This window comes from Salvia hispanica, unplaced genomic scaffold, assembly GCF_023119035.1.
Source record: "Salvia hispanica cultivar TCC Black 2014 unplaced genomic scaffold, UniMelb_Shisp_WGS_1.0 HiC_scaffold_1378, whole genome shotgun sequence".
NCBI classification, from domain to species: domain Eukaryota; kingdom Viridiplantae; phylum Streptophyta; class Magnoliopsida; order Lamiales; family Lamiaceae; genus Salvia; species Salvia hispanica.
The window spans coordinates 1-13,428 of NW_025951669.1; the positions used below are offsets into that span (position 1 = coordinate 1).

At 37.5% G+C, this 13,428-nt stretch overlaps 1 long non-coding RNA gene across 1 annotated transcript; it reads left to right on the forward strand.

Moving 5' to 3' along the window:
- Nucleotides 1-12,091: 12,091 nt before the first annotated feature.
- Nucleotides 12,092-13,082, forward strand: LOC125198345. The gene is made up of 3 exons (XR_007172393.1): nt 12,092-12,110; nt 12,497-12,565; nt 13,051-13,082. It is a non-coding gene; the product is annotated as an uncharacterized LOC125198345 (long non-coding RNA).
- The last annotated feature ends 346 nt before the right edge of the window (nt 13,083-13,428 follow it).

The window sequence follows — 13,428 nt, forward strand, 5'->3', positions numbered from 1 at the left end:
AAAAAAAACGAAAATTGGCGCTGGCCGATCGTTGGCCGATCGGCACACCACAATGGCGGCCAGCGCCCTCTAATCGGCTAGCCCACGCCGATTCTCGGCTGGCCGGGTTGCAATGGTTCGGTTACCCGATCGGCTAGTGACGTGGATCGGCTAGCCGGCATTGTGGATGCTCTAAACAAGTGTGTTGCCACCACTTTCAAGCATAAATACTTTCATTAATTAGTAGCATCTCCAACGCAAATAGGCTTTCACCCATAGGTCGCCCACTCTTCTCCTCGCTAATGCCACGCCACAAAGCACTAAAAATCCACTCCGCCACATCAGCATTTAGGCTCTACCCATAGGCCGCTCGCAATAAAAAATAATTCAAAAAATACTACATTTACGGAATTAAAATAATGATTAAATTACGGAATTAAATTTAAAATAGGGATACTGGAAAATTAATTCATTTCATTAAAAAAAGTACAAAGATTAGCAAAAAAATATGATTTTTTTTAAAAAAGGGCTTCCACACACGAGCCCTCTCTACTCCTTCGTCGCCGCTCGCCGCTGGGCCGGTCCTCGCCGCCGCCGCCCCGGGTAACTGAGGCCTACGTCGGCACCCCCCCATCTCGTGTCCTCGCGGCATCCAAATCAACTCGCATGCTCTCGAGCATCGAGTGAAAAGACATCTCCGTGGGGTCAGTGGCGGTCCCCCAATCTTGGAAGACCTTGTACATTCGCTCCTCCGTCTTTGGACGCGAGAATAAGGTGTACTGCGCTGTGGGGTGGGGGGGGGCGAGACGCACTCTCCCGGGTTAAATAGGGGGATCTCTCCCCTCGTCTGCCCGTGCCGCGCCGCTTCTGTCCAACCGGCGAGGGCGACGAGTTAGGATGGAGGGGTCGAAACTCCTCAGCATCCGGGGAGGTCGTGGGATCCGCCATTAGCCGCCGCCGCCGTAGTCACCTCGAGAATAGTTGAGCCTCGCTCCGCTTCTTCGGCCACCCAATAAGTCGCACTCCCTGCCTCCGGAACTTCTCTGGGAAGTTCTTTCGCAACTCAAAGCATTCCTGCAGTGGAAATCCTCGTACTTCCCCGCCCAAGGGGAACCGACTCCCGCTATCCTCCGGCGTCCTCCTCATTCCCGCTTCACTAGTGAGCCGACAGAGGGCGTTGGCGCATAACGCCGAAAATGGCCGACCGCGGCCCCGATGCGCCTCCACCCTTTCCGACTCCTCCTCCCCATCCGAAGTCCTCTCCCCGTGCGGGCAGCCGCTCCCAGAAGGGCAGCCTCTAATCTTCGCCCACATGTGTTGGCGACCACGCTGGTCGCAAACTAGCGGACTCGCCCCACACCTCCAACCACCCCCGGCCACCCCGGGCATACTCATTCCATCCACTTCCTCCTGAAGTGCGGTGTCGTCAATGGCGCTACATGACTACCGCCCGACCTCCGCCTTGGCCTTCCCCTTCGTCTTCTTCTTCTTCTTCTTCTTTCGCCACTGTACTGTCGCCGCTGAACGGGAGTGTCCGGATCCCCGAGATCGATCCCCATGTCATGCAATGACAAAAGGTCATCGCCAGTGAACTGCGTCTCCACTGGGGTCGACGTGTGAGACGAAGCCGTCAAAAATCCAAGAGAGGGACGATAGACCGTGTCCCCTCCGGCCCCTCCCGGTGACCCCTGCATCCCGGATGCATACCCATCATCTCGTTGCATCATCCTGCCGCAACACCCGCCGCATCCGGGGCATACCTCCGCACCCTCGCCCGACGCTGGTCCGTCTCGCCGCCCGGCATACCCTACGGCATCCCCCGGTTCCCACCCCCGCGCTCCCGCCATCATCCCCATCACCGATTCCAAGGGACGCAAACCCTCGGGCCCATCTCGCCCGCCCATTCGGCCCCATCCAGCATCCCACGGTACCGTGGAGTCTCGAAATCCACTCGTCGCCGGACCGGACTCGTCGTTGTGATCCATCGCCGATGATGCTCTTGTACACGTAAAGTTAGAGAGAGAGAAAACTCGTTAAAACAAGTGGTGCAAATGAAAATGAAACTAAAATCGCGTTTATATAGGTTTTAAAAAAAAATCGAAATTCGGCGCTGGCCGATCGCCACGCCACCGGCTAGCCCACGCCGAAAATTTGGCCTATTTCCTGCTCGCCTACTCCAATGGTTCGGCTAGCGACGCGAATCGGCTAACCGGTTGGCTAGCCGGCATTGGAGATGCTCTTAGTGTGCCCAATTTTTAGCCTAAATTTTTCATTTTTTGAAATAATAGGAGTATGATTCAATGTTATATAAAGTTTACTTAAATATTAGTGGAACATGATGTTACACGAAAAAATTGTGCGACTTCAAATCCCATTATTCAAACATTCATAAAACACCACGCTCTATGTATCCTTCTTCATGACATTTTTTTCTTTTCCCATTAAACATCTTAATACTCAACCTCGTTATTTCCTTTTTCCTTAATTATAATAAAATGCCACGAAGTAGATGAATTTCAAAACACGATTTATGAGAGTCGTATAACATTTGTGGTGCTAGTACCCTTGATGCGATTACAATACAACATGCACTAGAAAACCAAACCCTATCAACTCACAAAACAAAATCACAGATGAAGAGAAGTATCTATGTCACAAGCCGTGTCTTGCTCATCAAACCACAACAACGACTTCTTCGAAGCACTCATCCTCGGCCAGCTCCTCCCCTCCTCCCCCCTCCAATCCGGCCACAGTGACAGCGACAGCTGGCACTGTGGCTTTGCTGGAGGAAGCATCATCTGCTCTCCAAAGCAGTAGTTATTGTAACAACCACCACTACTCGTAGTATAATTATAATTACTAGTAGATAACAACATTCTAACTAACTCTCTCTCCTCTCTCATCTCTTTCATGATTTGCAACTGTCGGAACCGCTCCTGCAGAAGCAGAGGGACCACCGAGAGGCCGCCGCTGTGGTTCGTGCCTTGGCTCATCATTTTAGGGAGTGTTTGTTTGTTTGGAATGGATGAATGAATGGGAGAGGTTGATCATGTCCATTTATATTGGGAGGGTTGGTTGCGCATGGGAGGTGGGGTGCCTTTTTTGGTTTGAAAAAAAAAAAGTTTTGGAGTTTTTCGAGAAAAGAGAAGAAGTGGGAATCGGCGATCAAAGTGGAAAAGCCAAGGGGAAAAGTACGAGACCCCAATCTTGGCTAGTGTTTGGTGGGGAGAGGTTAGAGGATAAATGGTTTGTGACAAACTACCAAAACTAGCACAACATGGAATCATGTGTTTGGATGAACTATGTTAACATTGTCCCAACTCAATGTTGTTGATAACTTTCAACAATAAACTTGCCTTATTCTACACTTTAATTGTGTGATATCACTCATATTCATCATTATTAATTTCTAAACATTTAATCACGTATATTCAAAATTAATAAGTAATCAACTAGATTAATTATTCATATCTATCTAACAATCTTATATCCATTGTTGATTGTTGTATCACTCAAACAAATCAATGCTACATTATAAATTGATAGAATGCACGCAAAACTTTAATTGTTACTCCACTCTTCATAATATATGTTCTTACGGTGGGTGAGCAAAATATCGTAGTCTAAATAGTCGAATCGGACCAAAATTTTAAATCCAGATTTCATTTTTCAAATTTTCAGACCGTGTAAGATCTCTTTTTCAAAATATAGATTTTTTCGATTAGGATGACTTTTTGAAAACTAAAATAAACCAAAAAAAATAAATTATGGAGTATTCAATATATACAAAAATTTATTTAAATTTTAATATAAAACATTTTATTGAAATAATATTATTTTAAAAAATATTTGGGTTTTTGGGTTTTCAAATTCTTTTTTTTTTTTGCTAAGATTTAGTTGTAAAAGTATTGGATTTTCATATACAGTTTTTAGATCGATTCGAATTTATATTCTTGCGAAATTCGAAATAATCATTCTCCCATATGTGATTTGTAGTGTTGAGGAGAAATATCATGCATGCCAAGGATTCAAATTGAGAGGCCATCACCTTTTGCTTTATCATCCACCTTTATCTTTCTTAGTTGTAAGAGAGTTGGAGCGTAGTGATTTGGAGGGAATTGGAGGGGCAAAAGGAAGAGGACAAGTGGAAGGGGTCATGATTTAGTGATTGAATTATAATGGTACTATGATGGAGTATTTAAAATTAGTAAAAAAGATATTCCAACATTCCCTCTATCGCTTCGATAAATGGGAAAACAACAAACATTCTGTCTCTTATCTCAATTCACAATTTTGTCTTGGCCCAATTGGCATGAAATGGCATGCAGGTGAATGCAATTGGTGATGGGATGCTACTATAATATTTTATACACAAATATAAGGGAATAATTTATAATGTGACATAATTAAATTATGGAATGTGGAGCATTGGAAAGAGGGTGTGGATTATAGTAGAGAAATGTGCGCATGCTATTGGTAGGGCGTAGTTGTTTTGGACACTAGTGAATAGCGCATCGTCAGGGGGTCTTGTCACCACTTACTTCTTCATATTTCATTGTTTGTCGTCAAACAAACATACTCCCCTTTTACTTTGTTGTACTCTTCAAATATGTTTGAGTTTGAATGAGGATTAGTGGGTGTTAGACTTTGGATTGTTATTATATGGACGTGATAAAATCAAAAGCTATTACTACCATTTATAGTTGAGAATCGATTCAATACAAACACGACAGTACATGATATGATGCGAACATGAACATGAACATGAACATGAACATGAACATGAAATAAATTTATCGAGGCATGGATCCAACATATGAGCATGTCGCGCCACGAATTGTTGTGTTGATGCGATAAGGATGCGAACACGATGCACCTATTCAGTTTGTGTGCAATTGTGTCTTATCAAATGTATTTGTTCTAGGTTTGTGCTTGTTGCGCCTTGTCTGATTTACATATTGTTTTGGAGAAATGTGAATATATGATTTTGCATACTGTGTTTATATATATGAATGAGAGTTCACTCATGCACATTTAGATATTTACTACTAGTAAATATGAACTTTAATGATAACTAACAACAATAATATCGTACTCCATTCGTTCCCCAATAATTGTCCATTTTTGTTCAGACATGGGTTTTAAAAAATGTAAAGGAAAGTGGGTTGAAAAATCTGGTGGAATATGAGTCCCACGTTTATATAGTTTTATAATGAAATGTGAGTTTAAATGAGCCAGTGGAGTACGAGGTCAATTTAATATATATGGTAATAAGTGAAAGTGGACATTAATAGGGGCTGAGGGTATAATAATAATAATAATAATTAGTATTATTGATGCAAACTTGAAATGCTCCATCAATTCTCTTATCTAAGAAGGAAAGTGAGCTCACGAAACTAATGGAGCTAGTATTAGATAACAATGGTCATGCATTCATTAAACAATAGAACTATGCTGGCACAACGTGACTGTCCACACACAAGACTTTAATTCTACTAGTATTGGATAACTTTAATTATTGTTAACTTAATCTAGCATTCTTTATCTTTGCAATTTTATTTTAAATTTTTTATAAAAAGTAACAAAATGTTTCTTGCGTGGACGAACAAGTGCGGACCTCCATGGAGAGCGGGGAAGGGGTTATGGAATTCAATTTTAATTTTTAAAGTCTTAAAATTTATTCTTATTTTATATATTCCATCTATTCCACTCAAAATATTCATATTTCCTTTTTAATTTATCTCACTCAAGATGTCTATTTACTATATTTGAAAATAAATCTCTCTCCTCTCTTCTTTCGTGTAAAACCATTTTGAAAATATCCTGTGTTGATATTCATTTATGTGTCCACTTTTGAGGACGAGCAAGTATTATTTGATCCCCACACATTTGGACATGCATCAATCGAATAGATGAAACAATCATACAAGTTTGAATCATAGATGGAATCAACAACAACGACGGACCCAGGTGGGGTCGGGCGGGGTCAGCCGACCCCACCGTCGGTCCGTGACAACTGCTTGGGAAGCTCTATAATCCGCCCTCCGACCCACGGCAGCTCCGCCTTCCGACCCCACATACGACAACTCCGTCTCTACGGGAACAAGAGAATACATAAGAAGAGAGTAGAGAAATCATTTGTTTTAGATTATAATAAGGAAATTTAGAGAAGAAGAATGAATTTAAGGATACTATAAAATTTTAGTGAAGAGGAAGCTCCATTGATGAATTTTAAGTTTGAAAAAAACTGTAAACTAGTTATAAGTTGCATAATAATTGGAAGAAGATAGGGGGCGGCGAATTAGCAAATCTAGGAATATTTTTTTTATTTATGACTTTTATTTCATTATATTTTAGTTTTAAGATATAAACTAGTAATTAATAGTATATTTAATACTCTATGTTTGTTTATTTTGTGTAACTAATTTAGCTTTGGTAGATCATATAAATATGTTAAATATTAAAAAAATATTTATAGTTAATTGATTTATTTCAAGTTTTATAAATTTTGTTAAAAAAACATAATAAGAACAACAAAAATGATAAAAATTATTATTTAATATATATTATATAATTATTATTTAAATATGATATACTATTAAATTTTCGGTCCGACCCCACGAGCTATATTTTCTGGGTCCGTCATTGATCAACAAGCCCTATATTAATTGCACGAGTTTAGCCAAAAATAGTAAGATTAACAATCATGTGGTTGGCTGATCAGTCTGCGCTATATGCTTTTGCAGATTAAAATCACGTGAAAGCAATCTCTATGATCATGCATCCATCACTACCAACTCTGCTAGATTTTAATTAATTCATTCATGATTCATGCATGCAATGTCTGGAGATGCCAAGTAGTATTTGAGAAGAAGAAGAAAACACCATTACCTAATTTAAAGAAACAAAGTCCAAATCCTGAAGCATGTATTAATTGGAAATCTAATGACATGAAAATTTCTCTGTGATTTTTTGAAGAAAAGTTTTACTCCTACAAAAAAAACATGAACAACTTTGAATTATGAAGCTCTTGCCTTTTTGGCGTATTCACGTGACATGTCACCATTTAAAATTTCAGCCAAAACTCTACTTTTTCAATACATAATTTATTAAAGCACAATATATTTATTTGAATTTTGTAAATTGTAAATAAATTATTAAAAACTTTAAAATTACTTAATTAAAAAAAATTGAATTACATGATAGTAATTTTTTTAAAAATCTCACTATTATATATAGTCTTCCATTTGCTGAATAGTTATTATCAGTATGGATCCTCAATCCATAGTAATCAGATTATACTTTCAAAGCAAGTTTAGAAGGCCCAATCTTTTATTTTTCTACCCAGTCCAATTTAAAAAGTACTCTCTAGTACTAATAGATTAGCCCATTCAAAGCTGGTTGAGGCTCTCGGTTTGTCGTATTAAATTTAATTTTATTATTATTATTTTTTTGGTTTAATCGTAGGTGTACTGAATCTGTCTTTTTAGCGGAATTCGACTAATCCTACTCGACCGGGCTTGCGGATTAAGGCCGAAAGTCAAGTCCTCCTTTTTAGCGGAATCCGACTAATCCTGCTCGACCTGGCTTGCGGAATTCGACTAATCCTGCTCGACCGGGCTTGCGGATTAAGGCCGAAAATCAAGTCCTCCTTTTTAGCAGAATCCGACTAATCCTGCTCGACCTGGCTTGCGGATTAAGGCCGAAAGTCTTCCAGCGGGTGGCGGGATTTGAACCCGTGACCTCAAGGTCACTACAGCTCCGCACTGCCAACTGCGCTTGATTCGCGTATATCACTGTATCAGTCCAGCTTTTAAAACATTGACTATATCACGTACTATTATGAACTGTTACTTTTATTAAAAAACTGTTGGATTATTTTAATACACTGTTTATTTTATTTATAATAATTTTCACATTTATTTATACAATGATCACTTTATATAATCGTATGGTGAGAGAGAACATATACATTCTGTGTTTTTGTTGAAAAATAATTATATCCATATAAAATACATTGACGTGTTGTAGTTTTAACGTTTATTTCGAAATACTTTATTCAATTTTTAGATTCGGTATTTATGGTCCAAATTATATGAAGCAACAAAATGACATCTAGGCCATATATATCCTTTAGGACGAAATACTTTATTCAATTTTTAGATTCGGTATTTATGGTCCAAATTATATGAAGCAACAAAATGACATCTAGGCCATATATATCCTTTAGGACGACGATAGTTACTAGGCAGTGGCGGAGCCAGAAATTTTATCAGGAGCATCCAAAATTAAATTTAAAAAAATATATATATAAATTAAATTATAAGGATCAAAATGTAAAAGTTAAATGTAATCACATCATAACATTTGTCTTCTATTCTTCATCTTCTGAAATCGCTGCATAATAGTTTCATTAGTAATTAACTTTAACAAACACATCTTTTTCGATGTAAGGAACTAAGCAATCATTCAATAGTTGGTCTCCCATGCTATTACGTAGAGAAGTCTTTATGATCTTCATTGTTGAAAAGGCTCTTTCTAGTGATGCAGCGGCAACAGGTAAGATCAATGACAACTTAACTAATAAATAAACCATTGAAAAAATACTCCCCCCGTCCCCCATTAGGAGTCACACTTCAGTTTCTGCACCTATTTTATAAAAATGATACTCCCTCTGTCCCAAGGAAGATGGCCCCTTCCTTGGGCGAAACGGGATTTTATGTAATTATATTTTGTGTGGTAAGAGGAGAGAGTAAAGTAAGAGAGAGGAAATAAAGTAGAGATAAAGAGTGTTTCCATTTTAAGTAATGGGTCATCTTGATTGGGACAAACCAAAAAAGAAAATGAGTCATCTTCAATGGGACAGAGGGAGTAATAAATAGTTAAAGTGGAGAAATGGTAAAGTAAGACAGAGAATAATGTAGAGAAAAGTTTTTGATATTTTCTATACTAAGAATAGCAAAATATAAATTATACACAAAAAGGATAAAGTTCATATTATATACTACACAACTAAAACAACAAAGAGTAACTAAAATATACAATCTGCTCAAATCTAAAAAGTTGTAGTTACGAACAATAATTAATAAAAATAGTATAAAACTATTAACACATACACATCAAATAAAGAATTGGGGTTAAAGAATTCCAACGACAGAACCGCCATAGCCATTGAATTACATAAGCTTATCTTCTTTCTCTCCCTTTGAATTTGATGTGTACCGATTTAGAGCTTTAAATGTGATTATTTAGGCCTCAATTTACATAATTATTGCCGCCAAACAAAGAAACAACATATGTAGAAAAATTAATTGAATTATATTTAAGTTTTGAAATATACCTAGTTCTAGATAACCAAATTTCAGATTACAGACTTATAAAATGGCAGAAGGAGAATTCAGATTACACTTATAAAACGGCAAAATGAGAAAGCTAAATTAAAAGGAAATGATTCATATAAATTTTGCTGAAAGGAAACAATTCGTATAATTTTTGCTTAAACCTATTTTTAATAATATATATTATAATTAATGCAAAATTACTAAAATACCACTAGGTTTTTTTAGAATTAGTGGGGGGACCATGGGCCCCCCTGGCCCCACCCTCCCTCCGCCCCTGCCCAAAAGTAATTTCGTTGTACTACTTCCTATAGAAATTGGTGTAGGAGAGCAACGTTGCACATAGCATTTGTAACACCCCACTTTTTCGAACCCTAATTTTTCAAGATATAAAATTTTTGCATTAAATATTTTTAATGCTATGAAGTATGTGGATTAATTGATGAGTTATTTATTGTATGATTCTTTGTGACCTAATTGCAATTTGGAGTTGAGATTGAGTTAAATAGTCAAACTTGTTGATTATGTGACGTGGCTATTGAATAGTCAACATTGTGGAAAATATGACGTGGCCGTGGAAAGGTCAAGGTCGTTGAAAAATATGACGTGGAGGTGAAATTAGAATGGTGGATTTTGTGATGTGATTATATTTTGGTGCGGGGTGAAATAATATTGTGGTGAAATATTTTTACTAAGGGATGAGTGAGATTAAAATAGGAGCATCACTATTTAATTGGAATTTTTGACCACCCCTATTTATTGGAAAGGAATCCTATTTTTCTTGGATTTAATTATTGCTTGGGATAATTATTTAGAGTAAATCCAAAGTCCGATTATTCCTTATTTATTTCATGAAATTTTCGGCCCCTATGATTGTTTCAAAGAGATTTTCAAAAATCTCCTATTTATGGGAGAAGAGATTATTTTATTATATTATTTGATCCCTTGTTTATTCTCTTCCATAAATAAATTCAAATATCTCTTACCATATCCTAATTTAATTAGGAATTTAATTAAATCCCTTTTGGAAGGAGCTAAACTACACGCATATTCCCTATTCTTAGTGGGAGAATTTTTTTTTAATTCTGCTCCGTGATATTTTATTCTACTCCGTAAAATATCCAAATTTAATCATATGCTAATTAAATAGCATAAAATTCGAATTCCCCTATTTTCTCTCTAAAATCACGCCAACTACTCCTCCCATATCTCCTCAAATCTTTTATTTATTTAATTATGAGATTATATCTTGCACTCTATAAATAAGAGGCAAAACCTAAACCCTAGATCACAAAAAAAACCGCCCCACACCCCCAACTCAAGTCCCTCCCTTCTCTCCCACTCTCTCTCAATTTTCTTCTACTTTTCTCCAAGATTTCTTCATCTTTTGAGAAGAATTGAAGTTGAAACTCAAGAATATTTGAAGAATCAAGGCTATTACTTTGTTTCTACCGTTCGTTCTATCGAAAAAGGTATTTTTATATTGATCTTTTCTTCATCTACCGATTAATCGGTGTTCTTGAGCCTTCATGCATTTAGATTTGAGTGAAAGGGGAAACAATTGATGAATATGGGATGCATGTGTGCGTGCGTGTGTGTTGTGTGTGTGCGTGTGATGTGTGTGAAAAACACTCATGCGTGACACGATTTGATGATAGATCTGGAATTGTTGTGCGAATAAAAGTGATACTGTAACGCCCCGCTTTTTCGAACCCTAATTTTTGTGACGTGGAAATTTTGCATTAAATGCTTTTAATGCTATGATATGTGAAATTAATTGATAAGTGATAAATTGCAATATTCTATGTGACCTAATTACGATTTTGAGTTGAGATTGAGTTGAATAGTCAACATTGTGGAAAATATGACGTGGTCGTGGAATGGTCAAAGTCGTTGGAAAATGTGAAGTGGAGGCGAATTTCGAAAAATGTGGATATTTTGATGTGGGAGGAAATAATATTTGTGGTGAATTAATATCCTAAGGGATGAGTGAGAATTTAATAGGAGCATTATTTAATCATGTGGAATTTTCGACCCTCTCCTATTTATTGGAAAGAAATCCTATTTTTCTTGGATTTAATTATTGCTTGGGATAATTATCCAAATTAAATCAAAAGTCCGATTATTCCTATTTAATTGATGAAAATTTCGAAACCTATGTTTGGTCTAGGGGGATTTTCGAAATTCCGTTATTATGGAAGAAGGGATAATTTTTATTATATTATTTGATCCCTTGTTTATTCTCTTCCATAAATAAATTCAAATATCCTAGCATATCTTGCCAAATCTAAGAAGATCTTACCATATCCTAATTTAAATAGAATTTAAATCTAATTCCTTCTAAGGAATGGAAAGTCACGCCACTTTTGGCTATACTTGGGGAGTATTTTATTTATTATATTCTTGCTCCGTGATATTTTATTCTACTCCGTAAAATATTCAAATTAAATCATATGCTATTAAATAAGCATGAATTTCGAATTCCCTAATATTTCTCTCCAAATTGTCGGCCTCTACAACCAACAAATCTCTCCCAAATCTTTAATTATTTAATTGTTGGAGTATATTTTGCACTCTATAAATAAGAGGAGAGAAATCAAAACCCTAGCACTACAGAAACCGTCCCCCACTCTCCCTCAATCTCGACATCTCTTTCTCCCCACTCTCTCAAATTTTTCTTCTACTTTCTCCATTAATTCTTCATCTTTTGGAGAAGAATTGAAGCTACAATTCAAGAATTTATTGAAGAATCAAGATTCTACTTGTTTCTACCGCTTGTTTTTGCAAGAAAAGGTACTTCTATTATTAATCTTCTCTTCTTCTACCGATTAATCGGTGTTTCTGAGTCCACATGCATTTAGAACGAGTGAAGGGGAAATTAATCGGTGAAATTGGATGCATGTGTGTGTGTGTGTGGCCGAGAGTGTGTGTGTATGTGCATGCCTCGGTAGGCGTGCACATGTGTGTGGTGTGTGTGCGTGTGTTGTGTGGAGAAAAGCACTCATGCGTGACACGATTTGATGATAAATCTGGAGTTGTTGTGTGATAAAAACGATATGATAATCGTACTTTGAGTTTGATTGTTGATTTTGAAAATAATCGAAGGGAAAAGGGAAACGTGAGATCATGCATAATTTTAATCCATGATTTGAGACTTATTTGAAAAATATGAACTAAAGGTGATAGTTCGCGTTCCCGGTGGGATATCAAGAAGAAGTGCATTTTTGTTGAACTCGAAAGAAATCGAGGTGGGCTTTATTCTAAACTCTCTTCTATATGCAAATTTATGATGTTGGAGAAATAAGGGTGGATTGAACTGTTATGCCATGCTTATAAATTATTTTGGATATTGTGAGTGCCTGATGCCTAGATTGTGAGTACGCTCCATTAGGCTACAGTGGCTATGATTAAAAGAATTCGGGTCTGAGTATGGGCCGCAAACCCTACCAGGCTGTGTACACGGTGGGATCGGGAGCCGTCCTTGCTAGTCGGCCGATCTCGTGGGCGAAAAGTGTGGCCACACTTTCGTCGCACTATGAAATGATGTTTGATGAGAAAATGGGAGGTATTATTTGACTAGCCAGTCCATGATATATATTTTGTGACACTCGATGATAAATGCAAAACCTCGAGTTCACTATGGTAAGGGTGGCATAACTATAAAATGTTTTGGCATGAGTCCACTGAGTATGTTTAAAATACTCAGCCCTGCATGTGTTTTCCCTATGTGCAGGTTGAGCGGCGATGGGCGGTCGGTGGTGTTGAGAAGATTGAATCGAATAAAATGGATGTTTGGAACTATAAGTGTAGTCGTGTCTTCATACATGGCTCCGCTTTCTCTTGATATGCTTCCGCTGAATATTTTTGGAAAACTTATTATTTTGGTTATGGTGAACTAAATTCTTTGTTTTGGAATGAGGGGAGTTATTGCGTTTTGTTGGAATTAGGCTAAACCTTTGACTTTTGAGCCTAATCTATTAAGTCTTGATTCTCGTAAGTTAGCCGTTGACTTATTGCCTTGATCTTCATTAATTGCTAGGGTAAATCTCTTTAATTGAAACCCTAGTCTATGTTCTTGTTGTTTTTAAGTTCGCCTAAGTAGCAGTCGCTG